The sequence below is a fragment of the Schistocerca piceifrons genome, chromosome 6 (genome assembly GCF_021461385.2).
Source record: "Schistocerca piceifrons isolate TAMUIC-IGC-003096 chromosome 6, iqSchPice1.1, whole genome shotgun sequence".
In the NCBI taxonomy this organism is placed as follows: Eukaryota; Metazoa; Arthropoda; class Insecta; order Orthoptera; family Acrididae; genus Schistocerca; species Schistocerca piceifrons.
This window is the reverse complement of record NC_060143.1, coordinates 409,338,850-409,358,300: the sequence shown is the minus strand read 5'-3', so window position 1 is coordinate 409,358,300 and position 19,451 is coordinate 409,338,850.

The following is a 19,451-nucleotide window of genomic DNA, read 5'->3' as shown; positions in this document are numbered from 1 at the left end:
GCGGCGGCCAGTTAGTCATACCGTGAATAGGAGCGCTACGCCTGCGTGGCTGGGCAGCCAGACATTGATGCAGCGGATTCCGGCATTAGCATTGGCGCTGACCCACATTCACACGCCGCATGGCGCCATCACGATGATCAGCGGAAGGCCCGCTGTGTGCCTTCGATGCAATAAAGTCAATGACACACTTGTCTCTGCTCGCTTCGGCGTGAGTCACCCCTCTCTCCCAAACCATACCTCTCGGTCGTTCTAACAGCCGCTAAGCGTGGAGGATTGCAACAATTTGGCGTCGGGAAGCGGTCGTTTCGCTTTCCAACTCAGTACATTCTGTCAGAAAGAGTTCAACATCCAACACTACATTTTGGTGGGAGAGATGGTTTTGCGGAGTGGTGAGCGGCGCAGTGACACTTGGTATGAGTTCAGTGGTACCAGCTCAGCACGGTGCAGTGAGTCTAAGTTTTATTTATATTACTTTTGGTGTTTGCTATCGTTGTCAGAGTTAGTTGTGTGAGATAGGGTACACGATGTTCAGCGTTACTTTGGACTTATTTTTGCTTAGAGGTAATGGTGGATGCGACAATTTAGTGTCGATGAGATGTCCACTTTGCAATTTGTGCACGAGCTGATATATACCAGCTGTAGGAGCTGTTTCTTCTGTATGTAGGAGTACTGGTCATCTGTCCGTTGGTTGTACCGATGACTCGCCAGAGGAATTAGTTTGTGATTATATTTTTGTGTAGGGTTGAATGGGAGTTTGTGTTTCGTCTTTTTAAGAAAGAAATCAGTTGAATTAAGGTGAAAGTAGAGTACACCAAATGGTGGAAACACGTGCTGCTGCCTCAGATGCAGTTTCTGCTTTAACTCGGCAAGTTCAAGCATTAACAGATCAGTTTGAGAGCATGAAAGATAGAAATTTCGAACTTAATCGTGAGTTGGAGGCCCGAAAAGGAAGTCATGATCAGTCGCTATCAGAGGCACGGGAAAGTTAACCTGGATTGACAGTGCCTTCTGTTCCGTATGATGCAGGAGTAGTCGCAACGATTAATCCCTTCCCGTGCAAGGCAACGCACAGAGTGACAATTTTCGTTATGGATGTTAGGGACGCTGTGGAAGCGCGTGGGTGGTCAGATGACGTAACCCTGTATGTTGGTAATTGCGGTGGCCGGGGGACGCCACAATATATGTTGTCTACCACGAGACATTAAGTAAAGCACATACGTTGCAGGAGTGGAGTACTGGATTGTGCTAGTGGTACCAAAAGCAGAACAGTGGACGATTTTTTCAGGAGAAATAAAGTACGTTGTCGAAGCAGCACTACGAGTCTGTCGAAGCATTCTCGGATAGGATCCGTAAGCCAAACGCAAAGAAGTATGTACAGACCCAAAGTGCAGAAGCTAATAGGGCGCTGTTACAAGAGACAGAAAATAGATCAGTCAATGCTTGTTTTGTGGTATACCCACTGAAATGTCATGGACAGTAAAGATGGAGAAACCGGAGGACTTTCAGTCGACTCTTAGGATCGTTAACACTTCTAGAGGAGCTAGATATTGCCACAAAGCGGAGATTGGACCACCGCGTGTTCACTTCTGAAGTCAAGTGATATTGATGTGATCGGAAGGGGCATATATGGAAGCAATGTAAGCGACCAGAGTGCTATGTACGTGGCGTAGTGGGCCGCTGGGCATTTGAGTGTAGAGTTAGTAAGACTGAAAAGCAATGGCAAGGGAAGCAGCCATTAAACGCAAATGAGATTGCTTCATCCGTCGAAAGGTATTCCCGATGGACCGTAACACAGCGCAAGTTAGTGCACAGACGGAATGCAGGTTAGTGGGCTTAGTGGGTGGGACGAAACAGGGATTTTTGTTGGACACAGGTGCGAATGTGTCCGTTATCAGTCCGGAACTCTTGGGAAAGAGGACACTGGGGCAACCACAGTAGAGGTTACATGAGGTTGGCGGTAATAGGGTAACATCATTGGGTACGGCAGTACTGGAGTTTCCGGTCGGCAAAAATAAGTTCAGCGAAGTCACGGAGGTGTTGCCATGCGTAGGTGAAGGTTATTTACTGATTCTCGGGGTAGACTTTCTCGACAAACATTACTCTGAGATTGCGTCTTTTGCAACGCACACGCCGGCCGGGGTGGCCGAGCGGTTCTAGGCGCTACAGCCTGGAACCGTGCGACCGCTACGGTCGCAGGTTTGAATCCTGCCTCGGGCATGGATATGTGTTATGTCCTTAGGTTAGTTAGGTTTAAGTAGTTCTAAGTTCTAGGGGACTGATGACCTCAGAAGTTAAGTCCCATAGTGCTCAGAGCCATTTGAACCATTTTGCATCGCACAGGTGAACTCAGTGAGGCTTTGTTTCAACTAGGGGAAACAGCTGCAACTGAGACAATGGCACAATGGTCATCTGTCATGGGGGTGAGACCAACAAAAATGCACACTTTTTCAGTAAAGATGGGTCAGCAGGATACAATACCAGCAGGTGTGGGAAAGATAATGTGGGATTCAGTAGACACCGATTTGCCGAGGGAAACTTTATAAGTGGTTTGAACCACTCTGAAGTAATGAAGAGTTGGATAGTTTGCATTGTTTTACCCACAGGAACTTGGCACATGCGAATGACATTAATGGGGAACGCATGATTTCAGTTAGTAAGGATAATTTTGGCGAAGGGGGGTGCCTCTGTCAAAGGGTGCAATTATAGTCATTCTGGAAGTCTTGGAAGATGAGAACTTCGAAAGGTCGAGCCTAGAGGAAAGCTGCAAGCAAACTGTTCCTGCCGATGAGTTACGAGAGAAAGTAGATCATTTGAAGGGCAGAGATCGAATGTCTATGGAGAACTTGTTTTTGAGGTTTAGTGATTTTTTTGTGTGAGCGGGAACTTACCAGCAACCCCGCTGACGCAACATCACATACTGAAAGAGGATAGCCGTCCATTTTATAGTAAGCCATATAGTATCCAGGCGATGTAGCCGCGCGGTCTAGGCGCCTTGCACGGTTCGCGCGGCTTTCCCTGTCGGACGTTCAAGTCCTCCGTCGGGCACGGGTGTGTGTGTTGTCCTTAGAGTAAGTTAGTTTAAGTTAGATTAAGTAGTGTGTAAGGCTAGGGTCCAATGACCTCAGCAGTTTGGTCCCATAGGAACTTACCAGCACCACCACCATACAGTACAGCAGAGAAGCTGCAACCATTGGTAGGAGATTTTGTTGAACAACAACTACGGTATAGGGACATAGAACCAGATGATAGTCCCTGGAACAAAAATATTGTTATCGTGCTGAAGAAATCGGCGGACAGGACACGGAAATATCCATTTTGCTATGACTACAGATATCTAAACACGCGAACCATTTTGGATACTTATCCAATTCGGTCAGTGTCAGTTCTGTACAAGTAGGGACTTCTTGAGCGGATGCCATCATTTGGAAATGGCGTCTGAATATAGGCCGAAAACAGTGTTTACCGTGCGAGTAGGACATTTTCGTTACAAATGTATGCCATTTGGACTAAAGAACATACTGGCAACTTTTCAGCAGTTATTAGAAGGGATACGAGAGGATTAAAGCCAAAAACTTGTTTGGTCTGCCTCGAGGACATAATCTTCTGTTCAAAGGATCAAAGGAGCATGTGAGACATTTGGAGGATGCCTTCTAGCAGACTACGTTCGGCACGTGGACAAGTGCCATTCTGCGCACACTCGTGTAAATTATCTGAGGCGTATGAGTAGTGAGCGTGCCGTACAGACCGAGCCTCATCTCACAGACGCAGTTCAAAATTATCAAAGACACAAACAACTGACCAGCTACAGTCGTTCATTGCCATCTGTACTTATTATAGACGGTTCGTGAAGGACTTTGCGAAAATAGCTGGGCCTTTGAACAAGCTACTGAAGAAGGTACAGATCCAGTATTGGTTTTTCTGGATTTCGAGAAATAGTTTACCCTTTCATGTGATGCTTCAAATGAGGCAGACGGTGTGTTTTGGGACAGATAGTAGGTGGGCAGGAACATTCGCTAGCTTACGCTTCAAGACAGTTAAACAAGGTGGTGCGTAACTACTCAGCAATGGAGAAAGAGATGTTGGCAATTATATATGGTATTACATATTTTCGATGTTATCTGTATGGTAGGAAAGTTAAGGTCGTGACAGACCATGCATCATTGAAGCGGTTTTTAGGTGCGTTGAAGAGTAGCAGTGGGCTCAGGCAAGGGATAAGGTGTGTCAGGTATTTAAGTCACAGCCATATTTCGTTATGCCCGAGGGTTCGATCTGCAAACGATGAAGTGTGGACCACGTGTGGTGGTGCCGGAGGGTTTTCAGATGGAAGTTTGGTGGCAGGCTCACCGCCGTATGTTGTCAGGTTACGGTGGGCGATGTGCGACGGAAAAACGTGTAACAGAGCAGTTCTGGTGGAGGAACAGGAAGCGTGATGGGGAGCAGTATGTTAAAGATTGTGTGCCATATGTGCAGAGAGCCGATATTTCACATCAGAAAGTGCCACTGCGAAGGTTAACAGAGGCGTCCAGTCCATTTTCGGTGTTAGGGTTGGACGTCCACATGCCATTTAATAAAACACCTGCAGGTAATATGTACGTTCTTACGATAATCAATAATTTTTCTCGATTTTTGGCAATTTTACCGATGCTAGTACTGTAGCGCAGGCGTTAGGAACCAATCGGATATTAAAGCTTGGGGTGACTGAGACCATAATTATGGACCATGGTACGAATTTTATCTCGAATTTAATTAAATAACTATGCCGCATGTTGCGTATACGGAAGTTACGGATGAGTCCGTTTCATCTGCAGGCCAATGGAAGAAGCGAACACGTGCTCAAGACAATTGCAAAGATGTTGAGCTACTACATAGCTTCCAGCCACGATGACTGGAACGGCAATTTGCCTTACGTGCAGTGTGCCTATAATTTGAACGTTCATATTGCAAGGGGTTTGTCACCATTGGAGGTGGTGTACAGTAGGAAAATGCCATCTCCCTTTCATATTCTGATTCCTAAATTAAATTGTTAGCAACGTAAGGTTCATGATGTGGCATACAGGTTAAGTATATCAAGGAGTATTTTATTTTTATTGTCGTAGGGCTTATTTTATTTATTTATTCATTTTGTGGAATTGTGTTTATCGTGTAGTTATTATTGATTTCTTTTGTGCATTCTCGGAAGGAGAGAGGGGGTGATAGAGTAACAGGTGACGAATACGTAAGGACATCCTGGGGTACGAGGACGGCCCTGCTGTTGCTGTAGATCTGCAAGGGCGATGCAGGGTAGGTAACGGTTGTTCAGCTTCTAGAATCGGATGTGATGATCTTCAGACAACCGGATGTGTGCCTTACTAGTCGTGAATGGACGATAAAAACAACAGTGGAGATCTGGGAGATTAGGAATGAGATGCGTAGGTTGGAGGATGCCTTTTCGAAATTATATAAGGAGGTACAGGGGAACAATTTATTTAGGGAGATAAAGGGAGAGTACAAAGAGTTGCAGTTTTCTTACAGTAAATTAAGGGCACAGTTGTCACAGTTTGTGGATCGTGTTCGTCGGCGGAAGAAGGGTGTGTAGTTTGTGTAGTGTAGTTAGAAATGAATGAACATTGTATTCATCATTATTAAAGAACTTTTGTGTAAAACTGTATTGTAATCGGGGAGAGTGAAGTCCATGACTAACATCCGAAGGTCAGCGGATAACTAAAATTACTATTATTACTACTATTACTATTATTACTACTCCTAGTACTAGTTCGTTTATACTTTGTTGCAAGGCAAAAAGTTTGATTGCATCAACACATTAACACCAATGATGTATAGCGTAACATCTCTCCAAATGAACTGGGACACCGAAACGCAGGATTTTCAAAGATGTGTCAACTTTACTCCTCTTCAACTCTTGAATTCCCTGTTTCTCTTTTCTGGAGTTCTGTTTGCAGACAATCAGGGAATTGTTTACTATTTCACATTGTTATCGTGCTATGTCCAGCGCCTATGGAAAATTAAGTTAATTTTTCTACATTTATCGTAGATATTTATCGCACTCATTTCTGATTATTGTCGACTATTCACGAGAGCAGGTACTTCTAACAAATATTAGAATGTTCTCTCCCTCCTTGCTAGCGCCTTCCCACCTTATGCCGTCCACTGGTATCGTTAATTGACAGCCTTATTTTATTTTACATTTGTAGTCCGAAGCCTCTACTGTCGCCACAATGTGCCCTTCATTGGAACGAGAAATTCCCTTACTTTTGCCCAACATTTTAATAGAGCGTGGAATACAATATTATAGAATTCGATTAATTGTGTTCACAACTGTCTTTTACCACTACACACGGGCAAATATGGCACAAGATTATGAATTAAATGAAAAAAAGAATAGAAAATGGTGAGAGCATCAGCAGTTGGACCGTTTAAAACTGTTTCAAATCACCTTTACGAAAGTTATATCCTACCCACATTTCATCCACACTATGAAACAGACTTACAATCATGTAAAGCTATAGCAGTAGGTACGTAAAAAAACATTTCCAATTAACAGCAACAGAAGTCTTAGAGATGGTCTTGTTATGACAGGAAAAATAATTTTAATGTCTCAGCGGGTACTGGAAGAAATAACGAGAGTGAAAATGTTTCTCTTTTACTTTCAGGACACACTGCCTCCACAAAAAATTTAAAGAAACAGTTTTGCATATATTTTTCATCTTGTAATGATAGAAATGTATCCAGTTTCCCCCTAATCAATGGGCTTATATCATGTTACATTAAGTAAGTATAATGACAAATATAAGTAGAGAAAATATAAACGCAGGAATTTTCTAATAAACCTAATACTACACCCATTACTTTTAACAAGAGCTGAACTTTGTGACAGCTGATGAGGATGTGTTTCAAAAGAATATTTTTGATCTTAACGTGAAATCTAAAATCAGGTAAGAAAGTTCAGTCTCAAACAAAGCAGCACGCGGCAGCAGGCTACAGAGCGTCGTGAAACAGTTTGGTCTACATATTTTCATGTTGTTATATAATTATGTTTTGTTCTAGCACCTGTTGTTAGCCTGAGAAAATCCATTAATTTGTATCTTTGCAATCGAGAGTAAGGTACGCTGAATATTTCGAGCAAGTCATCGATTTTGCTCTGCATTCACATAAAGAAATACACTTTCACACACGCTGGACTATAACATTTTTTGTGTAGGACACATTGTCCCAGAATTAAGTTAAAAATAATCATCCCTTGCTCTTACCAAAGTTTTGTAGAGGTTTTCCGTGGTTGGAAGGCAAATATCGGAGTTGGAAATCCCTCTCAGATATTCCCAATTTTTACTCCTTCAGCCCCACTACGGCATTTGGTCGAAAAGTTCTTGACTCTACCATGGGTCATTGCAGCCTGCTCTACCTAAAATGAATAGAAAAAAAAGGAGTGTATGGTCTTAGTAAAAAAAATCAGGTCTAATCCCGAAAACATTTAGCTTCAGTATAATGTGTCACATTTGTATCTTAATTTCTACTGGATGTGGTAACACTATTTCCAAAATAAAGTCTTTTATAACTTACAACAGAAGTTTCGTGAGTGAGAGATTATGATGTAAGAACACTAAGCTACTGAGTCATCAGCGCCCTAGGAGATATCCGACGTAACTGCTGACATGTACTGAAAAAGTAGATTTGAGAATGTGGTAACAGGTGAGAGATGACCGGGTTTTCCAAATGATTTGTGTATCAGCGTTGGGCATCGTTAGGGGAAATGATAACTTTGTCAAAATATGACCTTATTTTACGATTTGACTGTTACTTAGGAAAATATTATTTATTTATATTATTCGTGAAGAAATAATATTTTGTTATAATTTATAATGTCGATTTCGTCTTTAAGTTTTTGACTTGCTAAATTACGTATTCTCACCATATTGAAGGTTGGAACACCGACCGACACATTCAGAAAAAGTATATTTATTATTCTGTAGTCCAAATTTTTTTATTTGCTCGTTTTAACTGTACTAGTACTCAGAAATGTATCACTATATTTTGTTTACAATTGCTCCATATTTGATTGCGCAGATTAAAGGGCCTTGCAAAACGATATTGGTTTCGAGGATGTGATGGAAATTTGATTACCCGATGTATAATTCGAACGCTATTTTTTTCTCTGTAGATTACTGCGTTATTGTCTGTTTTTTATGTACCTTAGAGCCTTAATACCGCTATAGGCGATATTTCGGAATTCTCTCCCCATTACCAAGACTGTAAATACTATAGTGAGGCTTTCCGGAGCTTTCTCAAATCGTTCGCTAGTTGCCTCTAACCAGTTTCTTACTGACATCAGCATTCCTGGAAATTGCGCCTCCAGTAGCATAGCGGTGTCTTTATAATCCAGGTCCTTGTTTTCTCAGTTCAGATTCAACAACTGGAATCTAAAAAAGACGAAATGGATATTAGCAGGTAGCTCCGAGAAATCGGAATGCAGAGCTTCTGTAATAGCACCTCTCTCGGAAATACCGGGATTTCAACGCAACACATCGTTCAATGACTGGCTGTTGAATCAGTTACCCGAGTCAAACAGTTATTAGCATCGTCGTGTGTGGAACTCAGTTGGTCGAGTATGTGAAAATTAATTTCGAGGAAAAAAGTCACGGTCCTGAATGGAGGGAGGATCCTGGAAATAAATAGTATAATTTTATCTCTCATTTGTTTTTATTTCAGTGTATAAGGAGCAGAATTAAGAAAATGAAAGGAAGTAAGAACTTCTCGAGTCCTGAAATAGAAAAAGGAATTGTAATTGGATACAAATTTGAGCTCGAAGTCATCACATGTAGACATACACGATTTTGAAAAATGTCTTTTCGTTTTTCAAACGAATCGTCATACGTTCATGCATTGGACTTTTGTTGGTACTGAGCACAAGATATTTACAGTCAAATTGATGCTAACCTCCAACTAGAGCAAGAAACATAGCCAGTGATAAATCATGGATGAATTCGATCGCGTATAATTTAGTCTTCGATGTTGGAATCATGTTGTAAGAAGACTAAACGTAACTGCTATAAAACGTAACATAAAACGTACGTAGGATAGTATTGCTGAAGGTCAATTTTATCTGAAATTCCCGTCTGGCGCATAATTACGAGGCATAATGAAACGAAATTGCCAGTAACGCATGGCTTTTGCGCAAAGTGCGTAAAAATATACGATGGCGTTACTGTTTATGTCAATGATTCCCAACTTACCATAAAAAGAAAATAAACACCCTTACAAAAAATAACTAAACAAATAATACCATCTAAGAACAAAAAGAAAGGAAAGAGAAAGGAATTATCTGAATGGGACGAATATCGGTAAAGTCTAGACAAATGCAGAGATATAGGCAAACAAATGGTTATAATTTCAGAAAAACTGTATGATTTAGTCAAGAGAAAGAGATTCGCAAATTGAGTAAGTCACTAATGCGTTGGTCCACATCTACCCTTTAAGCAAGCAGTTATTCGGATTTGCGTTGGTTGATAGAGTTGTTGGATATCCTGTTGCGAGATGTCTTGCCGAATTTTATCCAACTGACGTGTTAAACAATCAAAATCCCAAGCTAGTTGGAGGACGCTGCCCGTAATGCTCCAAACGTTCTCAGGTGGGTAGAGATCCGGAGATCTGCATGGCCAGGTTAGGGTGTGGCAAGCATGAAGACAAGCAGTAGAAAGTCTACCGAAGACAATTCTACTCCAGTTAAGAGAGTCCAGGCCGAATGTGTCCGACGGCTCTGCAAATGGGCTTACCGGTGTACAGAGGTCAATGGTAGTCAGCGCAACGGACGCTCTAACTCAGCCCCCTTCCTGTGAGCCGCCTGTTAATGGTCCCTGTGGTCATTGAAGCACCGGTTGCACGTCGGGTCGCTGATAATCATGAATCCGAGGCTCTGAGTGCCTCTTTTACGACTGCTCGTTCCTCACATTTGTCACCTCTCTAGCTCGACTACGTCCTCCTGGACACTGTGTTCGGCCATGGTTCACCCATTCCAGCCAACATCGTCAAATAGTGGCATCGTTCCTATTCAAATGTCGAGCGATTCGCCGATTTCTCCAACTGACTCCTTTTAGCCCAGCTACACGTCCTCTCTCAAATGATAACATCTGGGCGCATAATATTCAAACGCCTGCGAGGCATAGACATTGTCCAAATGAGTGCACAGAATGAAATTCTCAAAGATCTTATGCCCTAGTATCGACACGTCTCCTGTTCACTGTCTTGGCCAACTGCACGTCGAAATCGCTCTGTACCGTCACACGTTCACCCATCGGCCACCGAAGTTTACAGTCCGGCATTTTCGACCGACACTTGTATGAATATCACCCTCTCCCATCCCAAACCCTCCCCCCCCCCCCCCCAAAACACATGATGGTCACCAGAGTACCCCAATTACTATTCCACCCATTGTTTTCTCTTCAACACACACCTCACTCCAACCTCATTGCTAACCTCTACACTTAACTCAAGCAACGGTCAGTGAAGCTGTAGCCAGCTGTAAGATGGCCATTGTCGGGCTGGGATAACGCAAGGTGTCTCTTCGTCGGTGTTCACGAGACAACAGCAGTTCACAGTCAGTGAGGAGAGACGGTTGGGAAGTTGATTACACAAGCCAATGCACAGGACAAAGTAACGTGTGTTCTGGCGGGCCGTATTTCTATCGGCAAACAGTAATAGTCACCAGAGTTTGGCCGACTTCATTGCAGTGCGGCTGTGTGAGCCATGACAGGTGAAGTCGGTTTGATTCAGTTTGTTGCTGCATGAAAATACGACGAGGCCATGAGAAATTTGATTGTACCAAAGCTATTCTCAAGCGTTTTGCTCGGCGTGGTCATAGTGGCATAAAGTGTAACAAATTGATTGTGAAATTGTGAATATAGCGAGCCTTTGTTCGATGACAGTGCATTAGCAACACGCTCTTGTGTCTTTTGCCTTCCTGCAATTTCTGTTAATGTGTCTTTGCTTGTCTGCGTCTATCGCTCGATATAGCAGTTGTATTTCTGTGAGGTTTTGTTGTATTTAGCGGCCAGTTTTGGCGGTAGTAGATTGTAGATAATTATAGGTTAGTCAGTTGCTGGGTCTTGTTTTATTTTAGTGCAGTGCGCCCTTTTTAAGTTACTAATGGTCTGCAGCTAGTTTGTCATTCAGGACCGAATCAAGAGTATTTATTTATATAATGTACGGATGCATTTTAGCATACGTTCTGTTGTATATTATTGTTGCTCATTGTGAGATAACCTGGTGATATTTTTGTTGGGGACGAAATTAGTTTCTTCCTTTGTAACTTTAGAGTCCTGGAATTATTGTTCTTGAAACTGAAATTGAGTGCAAAAACTTAATATTTGTATGGGCTCTGGTGTTTAACGCATTATTTGATAAAGGAAGATTAACAACTCCTAGCCAAACTCCTTTCCACCCGAATCCTGCACCATAGTATGAAATACTTTTCCAGTTAGTACAAATGTATTTTAAATGCAAACTTTTCTATTAGCTCCCCATCTATTGGGTACCTGAATTAATTTTCGCTGTTTATTGGACAGGTTCAAAAATGGCTCTGAGCACTATGGGACTTAACATCTGAGGTCATCAGTCCCCTAGAACTTAGAACTACTTAAACCTAACTAACCTAAGGACATCACACACATTCATGCCCGAGGCAGGATTCGAACCTGCGACCGTAGCGGTCGCGCGGTTCCAGACTGTAGCGCCTGTAACCGCTCGGCCACTCCGGCCGGCTGTTGGACAGGAAGCACATGTTTATTTTAATAGCATAGTGTAAGATAATTTACTGAAAGTAGTGTAGAAGCACTTAATGACTGGAGAAACAGATGTTTAGGCATGGGAGTTCCTGTGGAGGATCAAATCTTGTACACATTTCTCTTCGCTGATGACCTGCAAATCGTAGCATGAGACCACGACGATGCTGGGTAGATGCTTTGGAAGTTAAAAAAGTAGAATGAAAGATGGGGCCTGGCAATAAGCATGACTAAAACTGAATATATGAATGTTCGCGAGAGTACCATAGAGGATGTCCATGTTGGAGCCAATAAGATCATCAGATGTATGTTTTTTAAGTATTTGGGTGTTATGATGTCATCAGACGGAAAAAGAAAATGACATTAATAAAAAATAGGATAAGGCAGGCGGGCTATATGACAACTGAACTCAATCCTTTGGAATAACAAAACAACAAAGTGGACCAAACAGCTGATATATCTTTCAGTGGATAACATCATCGCTACCTACGGAGCAGAAACGCGGGTGATTAACAATTGTCAGAGAAACGAATTGTCGCAACAAAGATTGATTTATGGAGACAAAGTTGTGGCATCCGTAAGAGAAGCTGTAGGTCTCGATACATCAATAGTCGACACCATAGAAGTGAAACGTCTGATATGGTATGGTAGTCTCGAAAGGATGGACGGTAGCCGATGACTACAGAACTTGTGGCTGTGGACCCCAGCGGCAAGAAGAAAGGGTGGACGATCTAGAAACAGCTGCACTTGAGTGGTCTGGGACAAGGTGGCTGCCAGAGAACCGCAAGGAGAAGGCTGGCAGGATCGGAAGAAGTAGGAAACAGAAAACGAGAAGCGGCACCAGCTGTAGAATACTCGCAAGATAATGAGATGAATGTCCTTCGGCAGCTGCAGTCTGTTCCCACTTTTCGTGTAGCAAATGGATTCCACTATTGGAGCCAGATTTCGAGATCGGTGAAAGATGTGAAATTTTGTTCGTGAAGGCCATGTTGAATGAGGCGATCGGAAGGGGCGATGTCTGGTAAATACATCGGGTGGAGGAAGACATCCCTTCAAGGCTTCCTGTACTCGTTTTGCATCTTGTGGTTTGACACTGACATGAAGCAGAATCGCTTAGTAATATCTATGAGGATATTGCGGGCGTTTGTCTTAAAAACTATGATTCGAACTGATTAACTGTGGCTCGTAGGGTTTAGCATTCACCATCTGACATGGTCGCAGCAGGTCATTGGGGAAGTTATATGGAAATGGTTTCTCACCCTATTGTAATTCTGAAACGTAACGAGTTTCCTTATGCTTTGTTATATTTCTGATTTCCTTCCGCTGTGTTATTTGCTAGAGATTGTGGGCACGATCATTGAGAGCAAACACTGATACATATTTTCCAACTTTTACAGAAGATTGACTCTGGAACGTGTGCATGCAATTAATTTTTGAATCTCATTTGTGTTTTTAAATTGTTTTTATTAAGTGATTTGCCGGCCTGGGTGGCCGAGCGGTTCTAGGCGCTACAGTCTGGAACTGCTCGACCGCTACGGTCACAAGTTCTAATCCTTCCTGGGGCATGGGTGTGTGTGATGTCCTTAGGTTAGTTAGGTTTAAGTAGTTCTAAGTTCTAGGGGACTGATGACCTGATGGTTAGTATCTTTGAGACATGTTACCTGATTTTGTATTTTAATTAACTGTGGTAATTTCTGCATTTTGCCTTGGCTGAGAGGACATTCGTCTATTACTGAATATTTATTGTTATTCAGTAACATGTTATTGCATGTTATTGGATTGTAACCATTGCTCTTAGATTTTTTCGATGTTGACTGTAATATAAAGTATCTGCCATGTTCTTGAATAAAAGATTTGAAACTTCGACCACTCACTGTTCAATCCAGACCTCGAATATCATACACAGATCTGAAAGCGCAATGTTTCTCTTGTTAAATAGGTCTCGTGTCGTAGCTCGATATACTACAATATCACTATATGCCACTGTTTGTCAACAGCGAAATGGAATTCAAGAATTAGGCTAACATTTCTTCCGTGGTCTGTGGTTAGGATACACTATGTAATCAAAAGTATCCGGACACTTGGTTGAAAATGAGTTACAAGTTCGTGGTGCCCTCCTTCGTTAATGCTGGAATTCAGTATGGTGTTGGCCCACCCTTAGAAAAGATGACAGCTTCCACTGTCGCACTCATACGTTCAATCAGAAACTGGAAGGTTTCTTGGGGAATAGCAGCCCATTCTCCACGGAGTGATGCACTGGGGAGAGACGTCGATGTCGGTCGCTGAGGCCTGGCACGAAGTCGGAGTTTCAAAACATCCCAAAGGTTTTTTATAAAATTCAGCTCAGGACTCTGTGCAGGCTAGTCCATTACAGGGACGTTATTGCCTTGTAACTACTCCGTCACAGGCCGTGCATTATGAACAGGGGCTCGATCGTGTTGAAAGATGCACTCGCCATCCCCGAATTGCTCTTTAACAGTGGGAAGCAAGAAGGTGCTTACAACATCAGTGCATGCCTGTGCTATGACAGTGCCACGCAAAACAACAAGGGGTACAAGCCCCTCCTTGAAAAACACGTCCACACCATAACACCACCGCCTCCGAATTTTACTGTTGGCACTACACACGCTGGCAGATGACGTTCACCGGGCATTCGCCATACCCACACCCTGCCATCGGATCGCCACATTGTGTACTGTGATTTTTCCCTCCACACAACTTTTTTCCACTGTTCAACCGTCCAATGTTTACACTTCTTACAGTAAGCGAGGCGTCATTTGGCATTTACCGACGTGATGTGTGGCTTATGAGCAACCGCTCGACCATGAAATCCAAGTTTTCTCGCCTCCCTCATAATTGTCATAGTACTTGCAGTGGATCCTGATGCAGTTTGGAATTCTTGTATGATGTTGTGGATAGATGTCTGCCTGTTACACATTTCGACCCTCTTCAACTGTCGGCGGTCTCTGTCAGTCTGTACGTGTCCCTTCACGTTTCCACATCACTATCACATCGCAGACAGTGGACCTAGGGATGTTTAGGAGTGTGGAAATCTCGCGTACAGACATATGACACAAATGACACCCAATCATCTGACCACGTTAGAAGTCCGTGAGTTCTGCGGAGCGCCCCATTCTGCTCTCTCGCGATATCTAATGACTACTGAGGTCGCTGATATTGAGTACCTGACAGTAGGTGGCAGCACATTGCACCTAACATAAACAACGTATCTTTATGGAGGTGTCCGGATACTTTTGATCACGTAGAGTGTGTGGTAGTCGCATGACGGAGCACCGGTAAATTTGCTGCTGGCGTAACTTGTTGCAGAGACGAGTGTCCCAACACAGATATCATAAGCTTAACTGACAACGAGGAACAATAATGTGCAATAAAACTTATGCTAAAAGACATCCGTGTATTATATAAGCAAAATTACATTGAAACGAGAGGACGGCATGAGAAACACCTCCTTTATCAAATAAAAGAGTACAGTAAGCTGCAAAATATGGCGTTATGGAGCACGATTGAATTTATGGTTAAGGTAAGCGAAGAATGAAATTTGAGATCAAGTTGATGGAAATATAATCGAAAATTTAACTTTTCAAATACGTTTCTTCTTACTAGGACAATATTTTATACTGAAGTCAATCGCGACAAGTCACACACGTCGCCTGCAACTGGTGTCGCACGAGCACCTCTCTGACACTTTTCGCGCTTACTCGACGTAGCTCTGACGAAACGTGTTGATCTTCTTTGGAGCTTCTGTGTTCCCTCTATTAGACCTACGTGGTTAGCGTTGTAGACCGAGGAGCTACTTTCAAGCATTGGTCGTGTCCTAAGTTACACTTTAGCATAAGAAAGAAATGATAGAATTTGTAATCTTGGACGACATCTGTATTTGTCATATGGCGTTAAAGTTGGCATATCTTTACAACAAAGTCTGCTGCTTTCTGCCATTTCCCCAGCTTTTTATCTGTGTCAAAATGTTGTCTTCATAGACAGCGGTTCATATGAGCAGAGATAAAAATCAGAGGGAGCCAAATCTGGGCTCTATGGAGGGTGATCAAACACTTCCCATTGAAATCGTTGTATGAGCATCCTCATTATACCTGCAGTATGCGACGGATAATTCACATTAAGGAAGTGCAGGACAGTAACGTTTTGTGGGCTGCATGTAGTCAGGCGAAATCTCTCACAGGCACTCATACTTGGTGAGAGAGAACATTTTCCGGGCATCTTTAAGTGCTCCCTGTGCACTCAGAACTGAAATAGCGATGTGTAGCGATCGACGGGGGTACTCCAGCTACATCTACATCTACATTTATACTCCGCAAGCCACCCAAGTGGCGGAGGGCACTTTACATGCTACTGTCATTACCTCCCTTTCCTGTTCCAGTCGCGTACGGTTCGCGGGAAAAACGACTGCCGGAAAGTCTCCGTGCGCGCTCGAATCTCTCTGATTTTACATTCGTGATCTCCTCGGGAGGTATAAGTAGGGAGAAGCAATATATTCGATACCTCATCCACAAACGCACCCTCTCGAAACCTGGACATCAAGCTACACCGTGATGCAGAGTGCCTCTCTTGCAGAGACGGCCACTTGAGTTTCCTAAACATCTGCGTAACGTTATCACGCATACGAAATAATGCTGTGACGAAACGCGCCGCTCTTCCTTGGATCTTCTCTATCTCCTCTGTAAACCCGACCTGGTGCGGGTCCCACACTGATGAGCAATACTCAAGTATAGGTCGAACGAGTGTTTTGTAAGCCACCTCCTTTGTTGATGGACTACATTTTCTAAGGACTCTCCCAATGAATCTCAACCTGGCACCCACCTCACCAACAATTAATTTTATATGATCATTCCACTTCAAATCGTTCCGTATGCATACTCCCAGATATTTTACAGAAGTAACTGCTACCAGTGTTTGTTCCGCTATCATATAATCATACAATAAAGGAGCCTTCTTTCTATGTATTCGCAGTACATTACATTTGTCTATGTTAAGAGTCGGTTGCCACTCCCTGCACCAAGTGCCTATCCGCTGCAGATCTTCCTGCATTTCGCTGCAATTTTCTAATGCTGCAACTTCTCTGTATACTACAGCATCATGCACGAAAGGGCGCATGGAACTTCCGACACTATCTACTAGGTGATTTATATATATTGTGAAAAGCAATGGTCCCATAACACTCCCCTGTGGCACGCCAGAGGTTACTTTAACGTCTAGAGACGTCTCTCCATTGAGAACAACATGCGTTCTGTTTGCTAAAAACTCTTCAATCCAGCCACACAGCTGGTCTGATATTTCGTAGGCTCTTACTTTGTTTATCAGGCGACAGTGCGGAACTGTATCGAACGCCTTCCGGAAGTCAAGGAAAATAGCATCTACCTGGGAGCCTGTATCTAATATTTTCTGGGTCTCATGAACACATAAAGCGACCTGGGTCTCACACGATCGCTGTTTTCGGAATCCATGTTGATTCCTACAGAGTAGAGTCTGGGTTTCCAGAAATAACATGATACGCGAGCAAAAAACATGTTCTAAAATTCTAAAACAGATCGATGTCAGAGATATAGGCCTATAGTTTTGCGCATCTGCTCGACGACCCTTCTTGAAAACTGGGACTACCTGTGCTCTTTTCCAATCATTTGGAACCTTCCGTTCCTCTAGAGACTTGCGGTACACGGCTGTTAGAAGGGGGGAAAGTTCTTTTGCGTACTTTGTGTAAAATCGAATTGCTATCCCGTCAGATCCAGTGGACTTTCCTCTGTTGAGTGATTTCAGTTGCTTTTCTGTTCCTTGGTCACTTGTTTCGATGTCAGCCATTTTTTCGTTCATGCGGTGATTTAGAGAAGGAACTGCAGTGCGATTTTCCTCTGTGAAACAGCTTTGGAAAAGGATGTTTAGTATTTCAGCTTTAAGCGTGTCATCCTCTGTTTCAATGCCATCATCATCCCAGAGTGTCTGGATATGCTGTTTCGATCCACTTACTGATTTAACGTAAGACCAGAACTTCCTAGGATTTTCTGTCGAGTCGGTACAAAGAATTTTACTTTCGAATTTAATGAACGCTTCACGCATAGCCCTCCTTACGCTAACTTTGACATCGTTTAGCTTCCGTTTATCTGAGGGGTTTTGGCTGCGTTTAAACTTGCAGTGAAGCTCTCTTTGCTTTCGCAGTAGTTTCCTAACTTTGTTGTTGAACCACGGTGGATTTTTCCCGTCCCTCACAGTTTTACTCGGCACGTACCTGTCTAAAACGCATTTTACGATTGCCTTGAACTTTTCCCATAAACACTCAACATTGACAGTGTCGGAACAGAAATTTTCGTTTTGATCTTTTAGGTAGTCTGAAATCCGCCTCCTATTACTCTTGGTAAACAGATAAACCAGTGACACTGTCCAACACATCTCTGCAAAGCTTCATCGAATTTTTACTGTACTTTCCATTTCGCGACCAATCGTATCTTACTTTCTGAATAACCCACGTATAACACTGCTGGAAAAAAAAATTAGTACACTTGGAAAGACGTCGTCGATTTTGATCCGACGACAGCATATGCCACCTGTGGGACAGTAGACGTACTGATAATAGTTTCAATATCTTCCGCCAACAGACAGCAGGGGCACAGCTATCAGAGCGCCACCTGTGACTACCGCTAAAGAAGGAATGCTCACAGCACATTGTCGTGCAGACGTGTAAGCAAGCAGGAAACCACACCAAGGAGACGCAGTTTTGCTTCCTACAGCCAACTGAATCCGTTTGAAAGTGTTATTGTGGATTTACAAGTGGTGAGATGGTCCTTTCGGAGAATTGCGACGTAAGTTGGGCATGTTGCGTCAGATGTGCGACGATGCTGATATCAGTGGTTACATGAACATTCTCGCATCAGTACACGATGTTCTGGATGTTCACACAGCACAGACAAGCGTCAGGATCGTGGTATTACTAAGAGCAGCAATGGTAGATTGTGCAGCTACCTCAGCACAGATAGGAGGCTTTGTGTGCCTAGACGTGTCAGCACCAACTACTGCGAATCATGGGATTATGGGCAGGCACACCTCTAGCCCATCTTCGAGTCACACCACAGCATCGACATGAACGGCTCGAATGGTGCCGTCAGAGGATCACTTTGAAGTTGGAATCGGTCGCCCTTGTCTTCAGCAATGAAAGCAGACACTGTCTGCACGCAAATGATGATCGTTTGCGTGTACGACGCAGACTAGGCGAGCGCTATCTCGCAGAGTACATTCGTCCAAGACACACTGGCCTCACTCCACGCCTTATGGGGTGGGGTGCGAGAAGCTACAACTCTCGTTCACCTTTGGTGTTTCTGGAGGGGATGCTAACCAGCGGTCAGTGCATACAGAACGTTGTTAGACTCGTTCTTTTGCCGTTCTTGCAAGAAGAAGGTGGTATGTTGGGACAGGAATGCTCGCCCACATATTGGCCGTGAAATCCAATGTGTTCTCCAAGACGTGCAACTACTTCCCTGGCCAGAACGATCTGCCGACTTGTCTCCCATCGAGCCCGTGTGGGATATGACGGGATGAGAAAGTGACTTGTGTGACTTGTCTCCCAACAACTCTTACAGAACTACGTGAACAGGTCGAGAGGACGTGAAATAACGTATCCCAGGAAGGACAGCATTAGCCATCTGTACGATCGACTGG